At 35.1% G+C, this 17,026-nt stretch overlaps 1 protein-coding gene across 5 annotated transcripts in view; it reads right to left on the reverse strand.

Moving 5' to 3' along the window:
• LOC136040985 (cyclin-dependent kinase 4-like) overlaps nucleotides 1-17,026 on the reverse strand; it is a 98,715-nt gene that overhangs the window by 56,963 nt on the left and 24,726 nt on the right. For 3 of the 5 annotated variants that reach the window (XM_065725466.1, XM_065725467.1, XM_065725465.1), the window contains exon 1: nucleotides 6,541-6,633. The exons of 1 other annotated variant lie outside the window; for it this stretch is intronic. The gene's annotated coding sequence lies outside the window, so the exon portion shown is untranslated. Of the gene's footprint in view, nucleotides 1-1,377; nucleotides 1,504-6,540; nucleotides 6,634-17,026 lie in introns of those variants that run through there. One more of the 5 variants, XM_065725468.1, reaches the window with a different exon arrangement.

The following is a 17,026-nucleotide window of genomic DNA, read 5'->3' on the forward strand; positions in this document are numbered from 1 at the left end:
CCTACTGAGGTTTCATGCTCCCTTATGCCAAAATGCAATAATTTGTATTTTTTGCCAGACAAAAGATCACGGATGCATGTTGATTTGCTTATTGTTTTTTTCCCCAGGGGCGATTGAATCAAATCAATGGTCCTAGAATCGATAGAAAGCTCATTTGAACAGAAATTAGAAGTTCTAGTGACTTTTTTTAAGTGACCACAAAAAATTGAAGGGCAATCCCCTTTCATAACCCTTTTTTCCTCAAAATTGTCTGATCACAACTTTATGATAGCCATTTTGTTCAGCATAGTTGAAAGGGCCTATAAATATTCCTTTGGGGATAACATGACCCCCCAGAAGAAGGCCCATAAGTTAAGAAATTTGCCGACTGTTTATATAGTGTTTGTTATTAGGAAGCATACAGACATTTTTTGGAGAAGGGGGTGAATTTTATGCTTGGCTGGGGGGAGGGATTTCTACAGGGGTTATTTTTAACAGAGAGGGAAATTTCCAGGTGAGGAGTGAACTTACCAAGGTAAATTTTACACTGGGGGATTTTACCAGAATTTCTATATACAATTATTTTTATTTGTCTTACTTTATCTTTACCAATCCAATTTTATAGGTGGACATGTTAAGGATTATTGTCCAGGAGAAATTTTCACTGGGTTAGACATGTCCACAGGATTAATCTCTGGGAGAGGGATTTTTCACAGGAGAAATTCTCCATGGAGGAATTTTCCACAGTAGAAATTCTCCTTGGAGGAATGCTCTACAGGAGAAACTTTCACCTAAGGGGGGGGGGGATTTCCGGCAATAATTTTACATGAAGAGGGGGGAGGTATTTTGGTATGATATGAAAAACAATAAGAAACTGAGGTCTTTTTCAAAAGTGTGCTGAGAAGAACTTTTCAAGCAGAATTGTCCACAAAAACTTTTCCAGCAGCAATTTTCAGCAAGAATGTTATTGTCTGCAGTGGATTTTCTAGGCGGCAGGGGCGGGGGTTGGTATGTGAGTGGGAGGAACTTTCCATGGAGGGAATTACCTTGGGGGAGGATATGTTCTATGCAGCGAAACCAGAACTCCCAATATTGTTTAAACATTGATCTTTAAAGAAATAAAATTTCTTTAAAGAAATTAAATCTTTGAAAGCATAAGTTCTTTCAACTGAAAGCAAGGAGTAACATTAATACTTATAACAAACAGAAATGATTGCATATAGGAGGGGTATTGCTCCCTCCTCAATACCTTGGTTTTTATGCTAAAGTTTGACTTATTGACCCAATTCTCTAAGAACAGCTTGTGTTTTGCACCCTGTATACTATCAAAAACGATATTTTGAGATTTATTGTACAGAAATCAAGCATTAGTTACAGACTGACTAGATATAAACTAACCTTAATATCAAAAAAATATTTCATAATTGACAATTAGTCTTCCTGGAAAGATTCTGATTCGACAGAGGGGTAATATGTCCCTATACAGGCCCATGAGGTTGACAGATGAGAGAGATTGAACATTACCTGGAGCAAAATTCATATAATTGATTAGTGCTCATTGATTTTTAATATATGCCATAAATACAAACATCTTACTTTCTATCTTAAAATATACAGAAACTCAGGAAATCTGACAAGAAATGTATACCAAATGTCTAAATGCTATTGCTATGGTAGCAAATACTATATTTGGTAATATTTTTGAATGGGAATCAAGAAATATGTCTCTATTGTTGTTATTGTAGCTACTTCAGAAAAAGAATCTTGCACCAAGATTTCAAACACCATTGTCTGGTGCTGATCATATTTATGGAGAAATGACCAAGGGACCTGCATATCCCTCTCAGTGTGAGCTGTTTCATTCTTACTCAAAAATCAAACAGAAAAGTTCCTTTGAAACAATCATCAAGTTTTTGAAAAAAGAGAGGTAACTACCTATGAAAATTATAGATGAATCAACCTCCTTCCCATATCAGGGACACTTTCTGTTCCTGCATTATAATCAAACAGTTCATGGTAACGAACTGTATTAAGGAGCGACCCAGCTCAATAGTAACCAAAACTCTAAAAAATTGAATTTTGATATAGCTACATCAAAAGAATCGCATTTTAATGCTGATTTTAAACATATAAGTTTCATCAAGTTTAGTCTTACCCATCAAAAGTTACGAGCCTGAGAAAATTTGCCTTATTTAGGAAAATAGGGGGAAACACCCCCTAAAAGTCGTAGGATCTTAACGAAAATGACACCATCAGATTCAGCGTATCAGAGAACCCTACTGTAGAAGTTTCAAGCTCCTATCTACAAAAATGTGGAATTTTGTATTTTTTGCCAGAAGACAAATCATGGGTGCGTGTTTATTTGTTTGTTTTTTTTGTTGTTTTTTTTCTTTTCCCCAGGGGTCATCGTATCGACCAAGTGGTCCTAGAATGTCGCAAGAGGGCTCATTCTAACGGAAATAAAAAGTTCTAGCGCCCTTTTTAAGTGACCAAAAAAATTGGAGGGCATCTAGGCCCCCTTCCACGCTCATTTTTTCCCCAAAGTCAACGGATCAAAATTTTGAGATAGCCATTTTGTTCAGCATAGTGGAAAACCATAATAACTATGTCTTTGGGGATGACTTACTCCCCCACAATCCCTGGGGGAGGGGCTGCAAGTTACAAACTTTGACCAGTGTTTACATATAGTAATGGTTATTGGGAAGTGTACAGGCGTTTTCAGGGGGATTTTATTTTGTTTGGGGGTGGGGCTGAGGAGAGGGGGCTATGTTGGAGGATCTTTCCTTGGAGGAATCTGTCATGGGGGAAGAAAAATTCAATGACAAGTGTGCAGGATTCTCTAGCATTACTATAAGTAAACAATGAAAAATAAACATGAAAACGTTTTTTCAAATGAAAGGAAGAAGTAGCATTGAAACTTAAAACGAACAGAGATTATTACGCATATGCGGGGTTCTAAAAATACTTTAGCATAAAGAGCGAGGTATTTAGGAGGAAATAAATACCTTGCTCTTTATGCTAAAGTATTTTTAGTAATTTCTACTATTTATTCTACAGCCTTTCTCATTCAGGGGTCATTCTTAAAGAATTGGGACAAAACTTACGATTTAGTGTAAAGAGCGAGGTATTAACGAGGGTACAAACCCCCTCGTACACATCATAAAAATATAAGGTTATGAAAGTTTGTTACGTAAGTTAATTCTTAAGTTACGTATAACGTTACGTAAATAACTATTTAGATCTGGACTATCTCTGGCTGACCTTACAGAGTCATGCCACTGATTCCTGTCCTAAATCAAATAAGATGGTGGTCTTTCTAATAAAAAGAAATTTCCAACAGTTTTTTAATCAAAGAGCAGATAAAGCTTGATTTACCTGACAACTATGTGAAAACACAAAACACCAAAGTTTGGAACATTAGACTGTGAGAAATTTCACTCTGGAATGCAAAAAATCATTGGAATTTGAAACATTAGTCTGGGGAAGAAAGGTATAGGGTTGATTGTGTTGCCATTGCAACTAATTCAAAAGTAAAAAAGTGCCTTATTGATTGGGAACATGTGAATTAATGTATCTTACATGCAGCCTTTGCCACTATCTGGACAAGAATGACAGTTGTTGCAGTAAATGCACCAAAAAACGAGCCTAGTGATTCTGAAAGTGATGCTTTTTATCAGCTGATCATAGATGTAGGGAATAAAATGTATAGACAGGATATTCTCAAAATTTGTGGCAAGGATAATGCTAAGGTCAGATTTGATGCAAGCTATGCACCATCAGTACTTGGTGCACATCAACTAAATGAACCAAAAGGTAACAGTATTTCACTAGCAGATTTATACGTCATACATAATATGGCTGTTGGAGGAGCTTGGTTCCCACACAGTTATTAATCAGGACACTTGGAAATTTCCTGATGGCATAACTGGTTGTGCACAAGTTAACTGATAAAGTGCTGAGGCAGAGGTATATACTTGCCCTTGAAAATTGTTTTGCTGCCCTTGATGCTGTGGAGCATGTCATAGTTAATTAATATTGGGAATACATCTCAAATGATGTTGAAGATGAATCAGCAAGTCCAATTGGGTACAAGAAACCAAAGACAGATAATAACATCAGTGACCGCACATGGGTATTGTACATGAAGATATTGCTGATGTGCCATTTTGACAACCTGGATAAATGCAGTTTCTTTGGATTAGTTAAACATCCCCCCAGAATATTCCTAGAATATTTTACCTTAATGCACTTAGTCATTCCTGAGATATTGTAGAAATGCCCTTCTAACAAGCCAGATGTATAGAGTATAAATATATATATATATTAATATTTTATATATTTTTTATATATATATTTTTTTATTTATATATATATATATATATAATTTTTTCAGCACCCTCCTTGTCATTCCCTTTTGACAACCTAGATGCACATAGTTTCTTATGATTTTGCCCAATATATCCATCAAAGTTTTAACTTAGTACCTTAAGTTGTTCCTTAAATATTACTGATTAATTTAAAAACTTTTTCCATGAAAAAAGTTTTTCAAAGTAAAGAGCTCCATTAAGCCAAGAATGAGCAAAAATAAAGTCAAATAATCTTCTAAGCATAAAACCACCACAAATCACAATAGATAACCAAGTTAAACTCAAAACAAACAAAAACTAACATGAGTAGGGCTGATAACCCCCATGCCTTCTCAAGACCAGAACACAATTTGCACTTTACTGAAAACAAAATACATTTGAATTGTTTTCATTTTTTTACTCTCATAAATAAAAAGTTAGTAAAATTCTAATTAAAGTTCATTGATAGTAATTCTAGTAAAATTCAAGTATCTTGGGGCAAGGTCATGGTAGGAATAGGCCTATCAAACTTTCAGGGATGGGTCTACAGACTAAAGTACCTCCTGGGAAGGTATTTTGAAGTACCTATCCCTATTACTTCTCTTTCTAGAAAGCCCTGACCTTTGATGACCTTAAAAAAACTGTGTTATAAAAGTGAAACCTTGGAAAATAAATCTTCTGCTTAAATTAAGTACAAGAAAACTGTTTCCAGCTTCATAACTTTGCTTAGTCCCAATTTGTGAGGTTTCGAAAATCTGTAAATACACTTCCTAAATTAAAAAAAAAAAACCATTGATATGCCTAAAAATTCTACCCAAATAATAGGAATTGCATTTTAAGAACTAAAACCAGAGAAAAAGAAACTGATAACCAAAAATTAAGGAAAAGTTTTGTTTTGTCAAAATTTCAATAGGTGACCTGACAAACCTTCAAATTTCTAAGACTTAGAAATCAGAATAGGGTTAACATAGAAACTTTGCAATACCTTCTCAAAGTATGTTTTTGGTCCTTGATTCATTACTGAAAGTTAAATTTTCCTTTTCAAGAGAGCAAAAAGTAACTAAACTAAAATTTCAGCAAAAAATATCAAAACTTCAAGGAATAAATATGAGTAGGCCTATATGTCAATACAACTGACACTCCACAGTATTTTTTTTAATAAAGCACAAAAGATGTTCCTGGGGTACATTTTGGGCTCTCAAAACATTCTTGGAAGATTTAATGGTAAAATTCTAGTTAATTGACTTCTTGCTATCTTGGAAAGGGTTTAGGTTAGGAAAATGAAACTTTCAGGGATGGGTCTACAGGCTAAAGTATATCCTGGGACAGTATTTTAAAGTACCCACCTGTACTCCTTCTCTCTCTAGAGACTGTGAAATTTGCCTACATGACAGGTATACCTATTGAAATTTTGACAAAACAAAACTTTTCCTTAATTTTTGGTTACTAGTTGCTTTTTCTCTGCCTTTAGTTCTGAAAATGCAATTCTTGTTATTTGACTAGAATTTTGAGCCATATCAATGTTTTTTTTCAAAATTTAGGAAATGTGTTTGCATATCTTTAAGACCTTATGAAATGGGATTCAGAAAAGTTATGAAGCTGAAAACAATTTTGTTGTACTTCAATTAAGCAGAATATCCATTTTGCAAGGTTTCACTTTTATAACACACATATTTTTAAAGGTCATCAAAGGTCAGGGCCCTCTAGAGGGAGGAGTAGAGGTAGGTACTTCAAAATATCTTCCTGGGACATATTTTAGCCTATAGACCCAGGTATAGACCAGTGAGTTAAATTCTCAGGGTTTCAAGCTGTGGTAGAATTCATCCCTGAAAGTTTCATTTTCCTAGCCTAAACCCTTTCCGACATAGCAAGAAGTCAATTAACTAGAATTTTACCAATTCAATTGCCTCACTTTACTATCCTCTGTTCCAAGACATAAAGCCCTCTCATCTAGAATTTTGTGAACCAGCCAAGGTATTCTAAAATATATCCAGAACTATTTGGTGAGAGAAGAGATACTTTGAATACCTTCCTTGGACGTCAATGAGGATCCAAATCCATACCTGATAGGCCTAGTTTCTTTCACCTGATAACAACCAAGCCCATTACCATAAATTTTATCTAAGGTGACTAACTACTGTGGGAAATAGTATTTTGAATGAAATGATGTCCTTCTATCTAACAACATAGCCTAATATAATAAATTTAGTTTAACCGTTTAACTAGGCTAGCTGCTGAATAGAGTGGTTTCGCCGAACAATGTGTCGTCTTTTTAAATTTCTGCTGGACAAGTAAGAGCCGCGTTTTGTTTACATCCGACCACCCGGCTAATATAGATCACAATTAGAAAGCTCGCATCCTTTGGTTCCCATTGGTGCGATTTTTTAACGCAAAAGGGGTCACGGATAGCAGATGCGGGAAAATTGCAAAAATGCACACAGATATCCTTCACTGCAGCCATTGAAGAGCAAAAATACTATGATATATATAAAAAGTATATGCATAGGAATAGGCTAAATAAAATTCTACAAGCTAAGAAAAATGCTCAAAGGACTAACCTGTAATAGCCTAAGCTAACAATGCCTAGTGAAAAATATAAGTGTCATCTCCTTGGCTCATTTCCTTGCAAATATACCCCCCAGGACTCACCAATTCAAATTTTGTAATGAAAGGACAGAATCCTCATGTTGTTTGTCAAATATTAACTGAAAACTTTTGATAAATATGTTTAGTTTCTCAGTTGCCTACCTTGTAAAGGCAACGCTCATTTCTCTTAACCCAATTAGGTTATAACCAGAGTACGCTACACCACTTTTTGAATTTCTTCTTACCTCTATCAAGAAAAACAACCAACCAAGAAAGTTTTCCTCACTGCTGGAGTCAGAGTGAGAGAGGTGAATTCAACTTCTTTCATCAGAGTCTTCCATTTGTTAGATGAGAATGCATCATAGAAACTGTTTTTTCATCTTTTTTGTTTAATGCAATTTTAATACAGCTATATAATGGTATATCATAGAGCTAAATAAAATCTGGTGTAAAGAATCCTATGGAAGCTTCATGGTGATCGGCAAAATCTCAATGACAAAGCAAACTGCTTAAGTTTTGTACTTAAGTCACTTAGCGTCAGTGATGAAGCCGAGAGCTTATTTTTGGAAGAAGGATCTTCAAATTTTATTTCGCCTCTGCGCAGAAACCAAGTTATAGTTTTCTTCCCTTTGAGTTTAAATTTAATTTGTTTGCCACACAGCCTAATGTGTTTTGGTTCGTGCAAGCTTTTTTCCACCGTTTAGTTGTTAGCTAGCAGTACGTCCAGAACCTGTGCTTTTTTTTTATCTAATATGCTGTCCATTTTACGGTTTGAGGTAATTCAAATTGCAACATATTTGTTATTTGCCATAAAATGTTTATGAAAACCTGAAGAATTACATACCAAAGCTTCGTTAGAATCCAAAAAAAGGCCTGAACTTTAGCCCAAGAATAAAAAATAAATGCTTTAGCCTTGGATGGGGTTTTAAAGGGCTTTGACTTTAAAATGGGACTCGTTGAAAACAAATGTCAGCTTTCAAGCTGCATTAGACTGAAGTTTCACCAAAAATACAAGTAAAGGCTTAATTCCGCAAAAAAGCCCAAAAATCATTTCTTTCAAGATGTCATTTCATACATTATATTAGTTACTGATTTACACAAAGATCCGTTACGTAAGAACATATTACCTCAAATTTTCGTAGGCAAAATTTAGCCATTGCTCCAATAACGTATTTTATTTAAAAAAAAATAGGAAAATTATTAACATCTAAACTAGACACGTGACACAATAAAATTAAGAGAAACTAGCAGTGGAATCTAGTTTGAACTAAACAGTAATCTTTTAGTTTCTTTACAAAATTAACTGAATTTTGTAAAGTCCTTACTGAAAGTAAGGAGCGACATTAAAACTTAAAACAAACAGAAATTATTCCGTATATGAGAGGGACTGTCCCCTTCTCAACGCCCCACTCTTTAAGCTAAAGTTTTATATTGTTTTAAAAAGTAGAGCAGTGAGAAAGAGTCAAACTTAAGCGTAAAGAGCGATGCGTTGAGAAGGGGATAGCCCCTTTCATGTACGGAATAATTTGTGTTCGTTTTAAATTTTAATGTCGCTCCTTACTTTCAGTTAAAAAAAACTTGTTTTCTTATTCAATTTCTGAACGTGTTTGAATCAATGCAGGTTTTGATTTTGGCTCAACGTACACAATAATTAAAACGAATTTGCATATCAATTTTTACTTTTTTTGGCTGAATGACTTTCTCAAAGTTAAGATCGGACGATCTCGCAAAAAAACGGTGGGGGGCGGGAACTAGTTGCCCTCCAGTTTTTTTTATGAAAAAGACCACTAGGACTTTTAATTTTATTTACGAACATTTTTATTAGTAATAAATATACATAACTTACAAATTAACTTACGTAATGAAGTTCTATATTCGTGTCCCCTCATCAATGCCTCACTCTTTACACTTAAGTTTGAATTTTGTTCCAATTCTTTAAGAATGACCACTGAATCACAAAGCCTGTTTAATTAGAATAAGTAGCTCTTTTGGAATTACTAAAAATACTATAGCGTAAAGAACGAGGTATTGAGGAGGGGAAAAACCCCTTATATACCCCGTTCATACGTAATATTATCTGTTTGCTTTAAGCTTTAACGCTGCTCCTTACTTTCAGTTGAATTTTTTCTGAATTTTTCTAGATTAATGTAGGTTTTGATTTTGGCTCACCGTACATGAATAATTAAAACGAAATTTGAATAATGATTTTATTTGTTTGGCTAAATGGCTTTCTCAAAATTTTGATCGGACGATTCTGAGAAAAAGAGGCGAGGGAAGGGGCCTAATTGTCCTCCGAGTTTTTTGGTTACTTAAAAAGGACACAAGCACTTTAGTTTTATTTACGAACGTTTGTATTGGTAATAAATATATACAAATTAAAAATTAACCTACGTAACGAACTTCTATATTCGTATATTTTTATTACGCATATGAAGGGGTTCACCCCCTCGTCAATACCTCGCTCTTTACGCTAAAGTTCGAATTTTGTTCCAATTCTTTAAGAATGACCCATGAGAAACAAAGGCCGTTTAATTGGAATAAATAGCTCTTTGAAATTACTAAAAGTACTTTAGCGTAAAGAGCGAGGTATTGAGGAGGGGACGAGCCCTTTCATATATAATAATTTCTGTTCGTTTTAAGTTTTGATCTTGCTCCTTACTTAAAGTTGAAAAAAACTTGTTTTTTATTTGATTTCTCATTGTTTTTTAAATAATGCTAGAAAATCCAGCGCCCCCTTCATGGAAATTCTCTACCCCCATGATAAATTCCTCCACGAAAAGATTCTTTCACCTAACCCCCTTCCCCGACCCCCCAACCACCGGAAGAAATCCCCCTGAAAATGTCAGTATATTTCCGAAAAACCAGTACTACAAGTAAACAATGGGCAAAGTTCATAACTTGCAGCCCTTTCCCCGGGGACTATGGGGATTAAATCGTCCTCAAAGCAATAGTTATTAGATTTTTTCGACTGTGCTGAACAAAATGGCTATCTCAAAAATTTTGTTCCGGTGACCTTGGGAAAAAATGAGCGTTAAAAATTTTCGTTAAAATAAAGAACGCACACGGTTATAACATATCCTGTTTTATCTAAAATATTTGACACTTAACAAACTTGAGCTTTAGTTTTCAGAAAAAAGAACAAACACGGTTAAAATATATCTTAGTTTATTATAATTGACTAGTTAAGAGACTTGGGTTTTGGTTTTTGACAGATAATGACGCATAGCACAATTGATAGCAGATAGCAGTTAAAGCGCATTTGACTTTATTAAAAATATTTAATCATTTAAAAAAATTAAGGTTTTAGTTTTCGTAAATAGCAACGCATATAAAGAATATTTGATCATTTCAGAAATTTGGGTTTTAGTTGTTAGAAATAAGAACACCCATGTTTAAAATTCATCTGATTAATTAGTACTAAAGCCAGGTTTAAGAAATCTGGGCTTTAGTTTTTATAAAAAGGAACGCACACGTTTAAAATACATGTGGTTTATGAATAATATTCGAGTAGTTAAGAGACTTGGGTTTTAGTTTTGAAAAATACGAATGCATATGATTAATAATATGAAAAAAACTTCGTTTTCTTAAAGAGTTAAAGAGGCTGCGTCCCAAAGTCGAACCTTAAAACGTACAGGAATTAGGATAGGCAGTTGGGGGGCTGCCGCCCCCCAAACCCCTCGCTTTTAAGGACTCTTTTGTACAGGTTTTTTGTTGTGGGGGCTGCCGCCCCCTAACCCCCCGCTCTTGGCTTCGGAAAGGCCCTCTTTTAATTAACAAAACAAAAAACCTGTACAAAAGAGTCCTTAAAAGCGGGGGGTTTGGGGGCGGCAGCCCCCCAACTGCCTCTCCTAATTCCTGTACGTTTTAAGGTTCGACTTTGGGACGCAGACTCTTTAACTCTTTAAGAAAACGAAGTTTTTTTCTTATTATTTCTGTACGTTTTTCTACAATCCATGGTGGATGTAATTTAATAATTCCTGTACTCCTCGTACAGGAATTATGACTGCCTCTCCTAATCCCTGTACGTTTTAAGGTTCGACTTTGGGACGCAGCCTCTTTAACTCTTTAAGAAAACGAGCGGTAGACCCGCGCTCTACCGACTGAGCTAACCACCTGCATGTGTGTAAATATAACTTTTAAATAGCTTTTAAAAATTTTAAATTAACATGGGCTCTTATGGAGAAATGGGTTAATTAAGTTGGTAATGCGTGGTTTCCGGAAAACAGAGAAGGAGTTATCGGATCGAGCTGAAATTTCGCGGATAAGCTCCTGGGCCGTAGGGGACCTTAACTTGTGAATTTCAGCCCGATCGGACAACGTTAAAGGGGGGTGGGGGTGGGGTTGGGGGGTCGAAACTTTCGGGGGTTAAGATTTTCCTACGAAACTTTCAAGGAAACTTACTCGGAGAATTCCGCATCGAATGAGTCTTCGTACACCCAGATCCGATGTCGGCTGTGATCTGTAGGCGTCGAGGAAAAAAAAGAATATGAAGATTAAGTGGCTATGCGTGGTTTCTGGAAAACAGGGAAGAAGTTATCGGATCGAGCTGAAATTTCGCGGATAAGCTCCCGGGCCCTAGGGGACCTTAACTTGTGAATTTCCGCCCGATCGGACAACGTTAAAGGGGGGCTGGGGTTGGTGGGTCGAAACTTTCGGCCAGATTTTCCCCATGAAGGAAAAGTCGGAGGGGGTTGAAATTTGGCAGGTTTCTTAGTTGAAGCTCCGGCTACGAAATGCATCCCTCCCCATCCGAAGATCGCTTAACATTGTCTGGTGCTGATCATATTTATGGAGAAATGACCAAGGGACCTGCATATCCCTCTCAGTGTGAGCTGTTTCATTCTTACTCAAAAATCAAACAGAAAAGTTCCTTTGAAACAATCATCAAGTTTTTGAAAAAAGAGAGGTAACTACCTATGAAAATTATAGATGAATAAACCTCCTTCCCATATCAGGGACACTTTCTGTTCCTGCATTATAATCAAACAGTTCATGGTAACGAACTGTATTAAGGAGCGACCCAGCTCAATAGTAACCAAAACTCTAAAAAATTGAATTTTGATATAGCTTCATCAAAAGAATCGCATTTTAATGCTGATTTTAAACATATAAGTTTCATCAAGTTTAGTCTTACCCATCAAAAGTTACGAGCCTGAGAAAATTTGCCTTATTTAGGAAAATAGGGGGAAACACACCCCTAAAAGTCGTAGGATCTTAACGAAAATGACACCATCAGATTCAGCGTATCAGAGAACCCTACTGTAGAAGTTTCAAGCTCCTATCTACAAAAATGTGGAATTTTGTATTTTTTGCCAGAAGACAAATCATGGGTGCGTGTTTATTTGTTTGTTTTTTTTGTTGTTTTTTTACGGTTATAACATATCCTGTTTTATCTAAAATATTTGACACTTAACAAACTTGAGCTTTAGTTTTCAGAAAAAAGAACAAACACGGTTAAAATATATCTTAGTTTATTATAATTGACTAGTTAAGAGACTTGGGTTTTGGTTTTTGACAGATAATGACGCATAGCACAATTGATAGCAGATAGCAGTTAAAGCGCATTTGACTTTATTAAAAATATTTAATCATTTAAAAAAATTAAGGTTTTAGTTTTCGTAAATAGCAACGCATATAGAGAATATTTGATCATTTCAGAAATTTGGGTTTTAGTTGTTAGAAATAAGAACACCCATGTTTAAAATTCATCTGATTAATTAGTACTAAAGCCAGGTTTAAGAAATCTGGGCTTTAGTTTTTATAAAAAGGAACGCACACGTTTAAAATACATGTGGTTTATGAATAATATTCGAGTAGTTAAGAGACTTGGGTTTTAGTTTTGAAAAATACGGATGCATATGATTAATAATATGAAAAAAACTTCGTTTTCTTAAAGAGTTAAAGAGGCTGCGTCCCAAAGTCGAACCTTAAAACGTACAGGAATTAGGAGAGGCAGTTGGGGGGCTGCCGCCCCCCAAACCCCTCGCTTTTAAGGACTCTTTTGTACAGGTTTTTTGTTGTGGGGGCTGCCGCCCCCTAACCCCCCGCTCTTGGCTTCGGAAAGGCCCTCTTTTAATTAACAAAACAAAAAACCTGTACAAAAGAGTCCTTAAAAGCGGGGGGTTTGGGGGCGGCAGCCCCCCAACTGCCTCTCCTAATTCCTGTACGTTTTAAGGTTCGACTTTGGGACGCAGACTCTTTAACTCTTTAAGAAAACGAAGTTTTTTTCTTATTATTTCTGTACGTTTTTCTACAATCCATGGTGGATGTAATTTAATAATTCCTGTACTCCTCGTACAGGAATTATGACTGCCTCTCCTAATCCCTGTACGTTTTAAGGTTCGACTTTGGGACGCAGCCTCTTTAACTCTTTAAGAAAACGAGCGGTAGACCCGCGCTCTACCGACTGAGCTAACCACCTGCATGTGTGTAAATATAACTTTTAAATAGCTTTTAAAAATTTTAAATTAACATGGGCTCTTATGGAGAAATGGGTTAATTAAGTTGGTAATGCGTGGTTTCTGGAAAACAGGGAAGGAGTTATCGGATCGAGCTGAAATTTCGCGGATAAGCTCCTGGGCCGTAGGGGACCTTAACTTGTGAATTTCAGCCCGATCGGACAACGTTAAAGGGGGGTGGGGGTGGGGTTGGGGGGTCGAAACTTTCGGGGGTTAAGATTTTCCTACGAAACTTTCAAGGAAACTTACTCGGAGAATTCCGCATCGAATGAGTCTTCGTAAACCCAGATCCGATGTCTGCTGTGATCTGTAGGCGTCGAGGAAAAAAAAGAATATGAAGATTAAGTGGCTATGCGTGGTTTCTGGAAAACAGGGAAGAAGTTATCGGATCGAGCTGAAATTTCGCGGATAAGCTCCCGGGCCCTAGGGGACCTTAACTTGTGAATTTCCGCCCGATCGGACAACGTTAAAGGGGGGCTGGGGTTGGTGGGTCGAAACTTTCGGCCAGATTTTCCCCATGAAGGAAAAGTCGGAGGGGGTTGAAATTTGGCAGGTTTCTTAGTTGAAGCTCCGGCTACGAAATGCATCCCTCCCCATCCGAAGATCGCTTAACATTGTCGTGGTTCGCCTCTTTATAGAGGCACGAGTGTGCCTCCTTGAAATACATTTGAATTTATCAAACATATTTAACCATTTAGGAAACAAAGGTCTTAGTTTTCATAAAAAGCGACGCATACGGTTAAAATACATCTGATTTTATTAAGAATATTTTATCATTTACGAAACTTGGGTTTTAGTTTTTCAAACAGTTCGTGGTAACGAACTGTAGTAAGGAGCGACCCGGCTCAATAGTAAACGAAACTCTAAAAAACGGAATTTTGATGCTAAAAGATACATCAAAAGAATCAGATTTTCATGCTGATTTTAAATATATAAGTTTCATCAAATTTAGTCTTTGTCATCAAAAGTAACGAGCCTGAAAAAATTTGCCTTATTTTAGAAAATAGATGAAAACACCCCCTAAAAGTCACAGAATCTTAACGAAAGTCACACCATCCCATTCGGCATATCAGAGAACCCTATAGCAAAATTTTCAAGCTCCTATCTGCAAAAATATGGAATTTCGTATTTTTTGCCAGAAGACAAATCACGGGTGCGTGTTTATTTGTTTTTTTTTTCTTTTCCCCAGGGGTCATCGTATCGACCAAGTAGTCCTAAAATGTCGCACGAGGGCTCATTCTAACGGAAATGAAAAGTACTAGTGCCCTTTTTAAGTGACCAGAAAAATTGGAGGGCACCTAGGCCCCCTCCCATGCTCATTTTTTCTCCAAAGTCAACAGATCAAAATTTTGAGATAGCCATTTTGTTCCAAATAGTCAAAAATCATAATAACTATGTCTTTGGGAATGACTTACTCACCCACAGTCCATGGGGGGGGGCTGCAAGTTACAAACTTCGACCAGTGTTTACATATAATAATGGTTATTGTGAAGTGTACAGTCGTTTTCAGGGGATTTTTTTGGTTTTGGGGGTGGGGTTGAGGGGAGAGGGGTATGTGGGAGGATCTTTCCTTAGAGAAATATGTCATGGAGGAACAGAAATTCAATGAAAAGGGCGCCGGATTTTCTAAAATTACTATAAAAAACAATGAAAAAATAAACATGGAAAAGTTTTTTTCAATTGAAAGTAAAGACTAGCATTGAAGCTTAAAACGAACAAAGATTATTACGCATATGAGGGGTTCTAAAAATACTTTAGCATAAAAAGCGAGGTATTTAGGAGGAGATAAATACCTCGCTCTTTATGCTATAGTATTTTTAGTAATTTCAACTATTTATTCTACGGCCTTTCTGATTCAGGGGTCATTCTTAATGAATTGGGACAAAACTTACGATTTAGTGTAAAGAACGAGGTATTAACGAGGGTAAAAACCCCCTCACATACATAATAAAAATTAAAGAACATAAAAGTTTGTTACGTAAGTTAATTCTTAAGTTACATATATTTTTTACTAATAAAAAAATTCGTTAAAAATTAAAATTTATAGTTGCCTTTTTATGTAACCGAAAAATTGCATGGCAACTAGGCCTCCTTCGCCATCCCTTATTTCTCAAAATCGTCTGATCAAAACTAAGAGAAAGCCATTTAGCCAAAAAAGGAATTAATATGCAAATTTCATTTTAATAATTTATGTGTGGAGAGCCAAAATCAAACATACATTAGTTCAAAAACGTTCAGAAATTACATAAAGTTGTTTTTTTTTAACTGAAAGCAAGGAGCGACATTAAAACTTAAAACGAACAGAAATTACTCCGTATATGAAATGGGTTGTCCCCTCCGCAATCCCTCGCTCTTTACGCTAAAGTTTGACTCTTTGCCACAATTCTGCTTTTTAAAACAATTAAAAGATTTAGCGTAAGGAGCGAGGGATTGTGGAGGGGGACAACCCATTTCATATACGGAGTAGTTTCTGTTCGTTTTAAGTTTTAATGTCGCTCCTTACTTTCAGTCAAAAAAACCAGTTTTCTTATGTAATCTGAAACAAGGATGCATTTGGTTAAAATATATTTGATTTTATTAATAATATTTGATCATTTAAGAAACGAAGGGTTTTAGTTTTTATAAAAAACAAAGCACATAGTTCAAATATATTTTATTTTATTGATAATATTTGAGAATTTAAGAAATTTGGGCTTTATTTTTCATAAGTATAAACACACTTGGTCAAAATACACCTTATTTTATTACTAATATATTATCATTTAAGGAGTTCGGGTTTTAGTTTTGAAAAATAAGGACGCGCAAGGTCAAAATATATCTTAATTTATTAAAAATATTTGATCATTTAAGAAACTTGAGTTTTGAAAATAAGGACGCATATGGTTAAAATATATCTTATTTTACTAAAAACATTTGATTATTTAAGAAACTAAGGTTTTAGTATTCATAAAAAGCGACTTATCTGGTTAAAACACATTTAATTTCATTAAGAATATTTGAGCATTTAAGAAATTTGTGTTTTAGTTTTCAGATGTAAGGACACATAAGTTTGAAATATATTTTATTTTATTAATAATATTTGATCATTTAAGAAACTTGTTTTTTTGGTTTGGAAACATATGGACGCATCGAGTTAAAATATATCTTGTTTTATTAAACATATTTGATCATTTAAGAAACTAAAGTTTTAGTTTTCATAAAGAGCTGTGTATACGGTTAAAATACATCTGATTTCATTAAAAATATTTGAGCATTTAAGAAATTTGGGTTTTAGTTTTCAGAAATAAGGAAGCATATGCTTAAAATATAATTGATTATATTAATAATACATGATCATTTAAGAAACTAAGGGTTCTAGTTCTCACAAAAAGTGACGCATACGGTTAAAACACATCTTATTTCAGTAAAAATATTCAAGCAGTTAAGAACCTTGGGCTTTAATTTTCAGAAGTATAAACGCACATGGTGACAAATATCTTATTTTATTAAAAATATGTGATTATTTAACAAGCCAGGTTTTGGATTCAGAAATAAGAACACATATAGTTAAAACATATCTTATTTAACTAAAAATACTTGAGCTTTTAAGAAATTTGCATTTTTTTTTTTTTAAATCAACACATACGGTTAAAATACATCTGATTTTATTAAGAATAT

Source organism: Artemia franciscana, chromosome 21 (assembly GCF_032884065.1).
Source record: "Artemia franciscana chromosome 21, ASM3288406v1, whole genome shotgun sequence".
Lineage (NCBI taxonomy): Eukaryota > Metazoa > Arthropoda > Branchiopoda > Anostraca > Artemiidae > Artemia > Artemia franciscana.